Source organism: Apis cerana, linkage group LG14, assembly GCF_029169275.1.
Source record: "Apis cerana isolate GH-2021 linkage group LG14, AcerK_1.0, whole genome shotgun sequence".
Lineage (NCBI taxonomy): Eukaryota > Metazoa > Arthropoda > Insecta > Hymenoptera > Apidae > Apis > Apis cerana.
The window spans coordinates 8,596,597-8,603,337 of NC_083865.1; the positions used below are offsets into that span (position 1 = coordinate 8,596,597).

The 6,741-nt window shown below is 30.7% G+C and overlaps 1 protein-coding gene across 4 annotated transcripts in view; it reads right to left on the bottom strand.

The window, feature by feature from the left end:
* LOC107998683 (QRFP-like peptide receptor) overlaps positions 1-6,685 on the bottom strand; it is a 49,593-nt gene extending 42,908 nt beyond the window's left edge. For all 4 annotated transcript variants that reach the window (XM_017058085.3, XM_017058082.3, XM_017058084.3 and 1 more), the window contains exons 1-2: positions 6,549-6,685; positions 5,695-6,015 (exon numbers count right to left, since the gene is read on the bottom strand). The gene's annotated coding sequence lies outside the window, so the exon portion shown is untranslated. The remainder of the gene's footprint in view (positions 1-5,694; positions 6,016-6,548) is intronic.
* Positions 6,686-6,741: the final 56 nt, after the last annotated feature.

Consider the following 6,741-nt stretch of genomic DNA (forward strand, 5'->3'; position numbering starts at 1 on the left):
TCATTTGCCTTCTTTTGTGACCCACGAAAGATCACATGAATAATTCATTTCTACGAACATTCCGTATTCTCCTCGTTAACGAGCATTTTAGAAAGTTTCGAGTACACGATTCTCGCTGTTCGCTTCAACAATCTGCCGTGTAATTATCGCCGCATTAGATAAGCGACGCGGCAAATCACGGATCAAAAACATGGAGGAAAACAAAAGGGGGATATATACGTAAATCCATCCCTCGTTAAGCGAGTATATGGATATAACGAACCTCTTGGTAGAACTCGGCTTTCCATTGGCTGTTCCGGCAAATTATCGAAATCGACTAAAAACTCGAGGTTTTTCCGGCCGCCGATAGCTTTCTCGCGGCCAACTTTAATAATCCTTATTTAAATTTCATCAAAACTCGGCCCATCGATTTTCCATTCAACTATACGAAATGAACTTGCATCCGACCGAGAAACAGTTCGAATTGGAATTTTCCGTGGAATTGCGCACACGCGATCCAACCAATTTTCGCGAAACCGATTTTCTTAATCGTTTCGACGACGAGCTTCTTGATCGAATTCTCATCGATTCTTCTGCAAAATGCATTCTGCAGTTCCGCGACCTAGACAAGATTTCACAAGAAATTTTATCACGAATGAATTTAATTAACAATAGGGCGAAATGATCGAACCGGCCTCTTTGGAAAATTGAAAAACACAATTTCGAAAAAAAAAGGATTCAAAAGGATAATAATTACGGACGTCTGACATTTTATGTTATATTTTTTTGTGTATTTTATAATTCATTTCGTTAGTAGTCGATAATTTTCTCTCGTTGAAATGAAATGCATTTAAAGTCTCTTCTCATTCTTTTTTCTCGATTGCGCGAGTCTGAGAATTTTGAATGCAAGTCGAGTGCAAAATGCTCGGCTCATAATTTTCACGATCGTGGATCATAAATTACACGGAAACGAATGATGAGTTTGAAGAAGAGAAATAAGTCAACACGGTGTCGTGCATATTCTGTCACGCGTAATTACGAAAATGACACGCGACGAAAGGAGCTTACGCCAAACTTCCGTTTCATTCGCGTATAAATTGTTCGTCAAAGCTCGTTAGCCCGTTAATTTTAGATTTGTGATAAGATCTTGCGAAGAAGGAGCATCGACGCGACGTCTCTTCATTTTATGGAAGATTTATACCTCAAGTGATCGTAAAGATCTCGATACTTGGAAATGGCGAATGGATAAATGAAATTTAATTGGAAAAAAAATATTTCGCCAATTCGCATAATTTATCTTATCTTATCTATCATCGAACAATTATTTTAATTTTGTTCGACGTTATCGCGTTAAACGATCCTGTAATACAGCGTACAATTTTTCTTCTAAAGTAAATGTTTTATTTCTGCCAAGACTGATGTCTGCATTAACGATATTCAGAACAAAAATATTGCACTCGAGATGAGATGTACAAGAATTATCGTAAAAAAAATATTTATACGTGTGACGGTTAGTTAAAGATAATTGTATTTGTATTATTATGCAATAGAAACTCATGCATCGCAGAGAAAATAGAATACAAGACAATAATCATGATAATTCCAGAGATTCCAGAATATCAAACTTAAATTAAAAATGATAATTCCGTTAATTGAAAATCGAAGTACAATTAAGAGAACGAATTTATGTAGGAAAAATTTGGAGAGAATCTTTTTACGCGATCTTCTTCCTTTTCCACGCCTAATCGCGCCTCATCGCAAAATACGGAACACGAATTTTCTCAACATTGATAACGATCGATTTAATCCCGCAACTTTTTTCCACGCAAAAACTTTCGATATACTTAGCTTAATTGGTTTTCCATTATCCTATTCTACACTACTGCTTGACAAGTAACAATATTTCACGTAACTTTCGAATGTAATAAAACCAAACCCCGAGGATAAATCTCGATAAAAATATCTTATTCGACGAATATCATCGTCGATGTTAATTATTCATTTCGAAGAAAAATTAAATTGATTTTGCAACTTTCCAATCTAATTTCCACGTATCTCGCTACGTATCGAATAACTCAATTCGTTCAATCAGAATAAACTTTTTTTTCAAATCTCTCGCCTCACGAAATCCAAACTTTGCTAAAAGCTTACAAATCACGTGAAATCACGTTTTTTCACGTGAAATCATCGCGTTTAAAATACGCTCGAAATACAAATAATACAAATGGAGACTGTTTTTTACAAGAGAAGAACAACAAGTCAAAACAGAAAATCGATTAGTTTCTTTCCCTCCCTCCCCCCCTACAAAATACACATCAATGTCGATAGTGAACGGGCTCGTTGCCAAACGAATTCGAATTTCTGGCTGACAATCAAATTTCCTATGACAAAAGTCGCTACACGTAGTTACGCTTTTTCGGTCAGTGATATCTCGGGATTGAACGGATCGGAAATCGAGAATCGATCGGAAAACGACATTCGACGATACGAATGCATAAAAATGAACAAGTTTTCAAATTTATCGCGCAACTGTTTTAACAAATTTTTAAGCAATAATTTGTTCACTTACTGATAAGAAAATTAAATATCGCGCGACTACATCATAGCGAAATTTGTTTCTCATATTTCCAGTATTCTACGTCCCGCGATAAAAATGACAAAATGAGAAAATCGCTCGATTTCGGAGAAACGTGACCACGATATAATGGAAAGGTAATGAAATAATGAAAAGGATTAATGAAACGAGAATGTAAAGTAATGTAAGTTGTTCAAAGCAAGTAGAAAACCGAAATAGAAGAGTAATTGTCGATGAAACTTAATTTGCCCGTTCCACTGTTCCGCCATCAATTGAAATTTCCATAACGAAACACAATTTGTGCATTTACTCTAGTGCCACGTGTTAGCAATAAACCAGTATTTATAGGATATAGCCCGGCAGAGTCTTGCTCTATTCTGAACGCGTGTAAATTTCGCGACTGGTGCTTTGCGAAACGATCGTTATAAGTCAATCATAATTCTTCCTGTGAAAAAATCCATATTATTTCAGTTTGCTCGATCAAGTTACTCCGATTGTGACGAATCGCTTTGTATCATTCTCGAAAATATACGATCCCGATCTCGAAAATCTCTAATTATTTATTTATCATTTTTATATTAAAAGAAAAAAAAATTTCGATCCTCGAATAAAAAAATTAATGCGCGGTTAGATTTCCAAAACCTCGAAATACAATAATCTAAGGAAGGAATATGTTTCGAATGGAATTTTGAATTACACGTAGAGAGACGAGAGAATTTCTAATTTGGCCTAGTTCTGATATAATATAGTCAAAAGACGGTCGCACAATGGTGCAAAACACGTGTCGCGCTGATTTATGCTCTCCGGGCCAGATACCACACATCCAATGCACATCGATGTCCGATTTTATTTACGAGTTTCTGACATGTACAATCATTCTTACATCTATTGCGTTTGCCAATATCAACATCGGAAAAAACGATATTCCAGAGATTAAATAATTTGCAAAAACATTCATACATCTTTCATAAGAGTTTCTTTTTTTTTTTTACGATAATTAAAATATTTTTTCTTGTTTTGCCGTTCTAATACGATAAAAATTATCTCCAGACAGACATAATAAGTTAATAAATATAAGTTCCATTTTATGACGTTCTCGATGATTAGATGTATTTCTTCGAACAGTTCAAGATCGCAACAATTTTAATCCTGATTAATTTATTTCGTTGAATAAAATTTCGTTTTTAAAATAACGATAATTTTAATTAACAAGAGGAAGAAGAGAAGACTGGGTACATAAATTTCGCGAAAATATGAATTCTTAATAAAACGGTGCGCTCGAGCGATTATTTACATGGATTAGAAGAACACGATTTGATGAAGAACACCAGACGTATAATAAAAGATCGATTTCGAAGTGACGGTCGAGACAGTTCATGAAAAACGAGGAGAGTAAATGTTGAAATTTATTTGCCGTTCGATGAACAGAACTTCGTTCCTGAGAGAGGAAAACAGTCGCGAATGATTTACATTCCTGCAGAGAAGCGGCTCTCGGTGCGATATGCATTATTTTCCCATTTATCAACTATTCCATATGACCATACGACCGATATTCTTTGTCCACGCTTCTCTGTATGTTATGGGAGAATAGATAAATTTTCGAAGTGTTAGAAATTCAATCGAACTTTACGATCGAAAGATGAGATGTGGGCATCGGATGTTATTGAAAACACGTAGATCGATGTGTTTCATCGATCGTAGATCAATGAGAACGATGAAGAAATTAATTATACGCTTGATAATTTCATTATTGATTTGTTAAATCACGAATAATTTAAAATTTCTATCGATAAGAAGATATACGCGGTTCCAATTTTTTTCAAGACACTTGAAACATCAGATTATAAGAAATTCATACATTCAACGTTATATGTAATAAACATTTCATCAATTATGTATGATAAGATAAAATATATCTCTCGTCAAGTTTTATGTTAATTATTATAAACAATTTTGACATTTATATTATCGTTTTACATTACATTTGTTTTTAATTAATTTAAAGTATGTTTCCACGAATCAAATTCAAAGATTAACTAAACTTCTTTGATCGCTTCTCTCTTAAATAATTTATTGAAAAAAAATTTCAATTAAATTTAGAATAAAAATTTTGATCGTATGTTATAATGATTATTTAAGAATTATTTATAAAATTCAAAAATTTTCGTACCAATCGTTTGTTTTCCTTTTTCTTCCGTTACTATGAGACATTATTCTATTTACATTCATACGATATACAAACGATATGTATATATATCGGCATACGTTTTTGTAAAGTTCGTATTTACGCTTCAAGCATTATTATATTCTTGAAAAGAAAAAAATCTGTTTACGATGACCTCGAGTTTCTAAGAACGACAGATGGTTAAAGCGGTTTCATATAATTTTTATTATATTTTTAGTATTGCGTAGTATAAAAATAAAATGAGATCCGCATATATATTCTTATATATATATACAGAAATGCAAATTTTAATATACGCGATTCGAATATTTGATTAAATTAACATAATCTTCTAATTAATGATAATTCAATAGTAAGATATTTTTATTTAAAAATTTTTAAAAATAATTATTTTTAATTATTTTTCAAAATAAGAGCCACTAATTAATTAAAACTAATTATTAGTTACATAAATGATAAATAATATTTCATATAACAATAACAAACATATCAAATTTTTTTAGAAATTTCAAATAATATTGTTCAATATATCGAATTTCATATATTTCGATATCCTCTGTAACTATTAACCATATATCGTACATATCGTAACGTATTGTAACGTTAGATTTGATGAAAAATTTTCTGTTGATAAACATTAACCGACTAATATTCTATTGACAAAAGAGCAAATAAAATACGCAAAAGATTATCACTCTTTACAATAAAGAAGAACCATATTTTCAATTTCTCGATTTACAAGATCGAAAAAAACGGAAGAAATTACGAAATTATACCGATCGATTTTAACTGAACAATCGATAATAATTATTAAAAAATATATTAAGATTTGTATTTACGAATTAAGAATACTTTCGATACAAAAATAAATACTTTAATATTATAATTATATTTAATTCGTTATTCACGATATGTTGATAATTAATTTAACGTATCAAAAACATTTTTCACTTACCTTAAAAAATATTTGACTGCCAAAAACATAGTTAAATCATGTTTTACTGTATTCTACGATGTCGTATGGTTGTATATATTTAAAACTATTCACTGATTGTATCACTTATTGTTCAAGAAGCACAAAAAAAAAGTTTGAAATTCAATTCACACGTCACGATGTTACTTCACGGAACGGTATTTATAAACTGAAAGCCGAACGAAGCCACGCGACCGCAAAACTACCCGCCAAGCCGATTGTCCCCGATTTACCCCGAATGAAAACGAAAGTTTACGAATGTCGAACGAACGTAACCGATGCTTTCCGTAATTTTCATGTGATCTGAAATTAACAAAAAAAGAAAAAAAAGAATAAATAAAGAATATTATTATTTCAGAGTAATAATTATCTTTTATATTTATAATATTTTCATTATTAAAAAATCAATTATCTTAACTCAAAATGTTATTATGATGACAAAATTATATTTATTTTTATATTGATAATTTTATCAAATATTGAAACATAATATAAAATAATATAAAATTTTATAAATTAAATTTATTTAAATTATAAATTCTACTTCTTTATAAATTATAATTTTAAAATTCTATTATCGTATATTTAATTATACACATCATTATCTATACACATAATTATCTACCAAATAATTTTAAAAAACATAATATAATTTTTCTATTTTATTCATTCTCTCTCTCTTTTTTTTTTTTTTTTTTTTTTCAAAACATTCTTAACATAAAGAAAAAAATTTGACGTTAAATTTAACAATATTTAACGTTTATAATGTAATAACACGAATCTAATTTTAACTATGTGTTCTTAAAAAAGAAAATTACTGTTTTAAAACTCCTCACCTCATTTCTGATCACTGACAATAAGATGAACTTGTACTTCCATGTCATTCCAATAGCATGTCTCTTTTGTTTTCAAATAATATTAATTTTTCTCTGGAACGATTTGTCTTACTGGCCATAATAGAAATGGCGCAAATAATACAAATTTCGAGGGACATTTGAAATCAGAACAGATGGCGATAGGGAGTCCGCG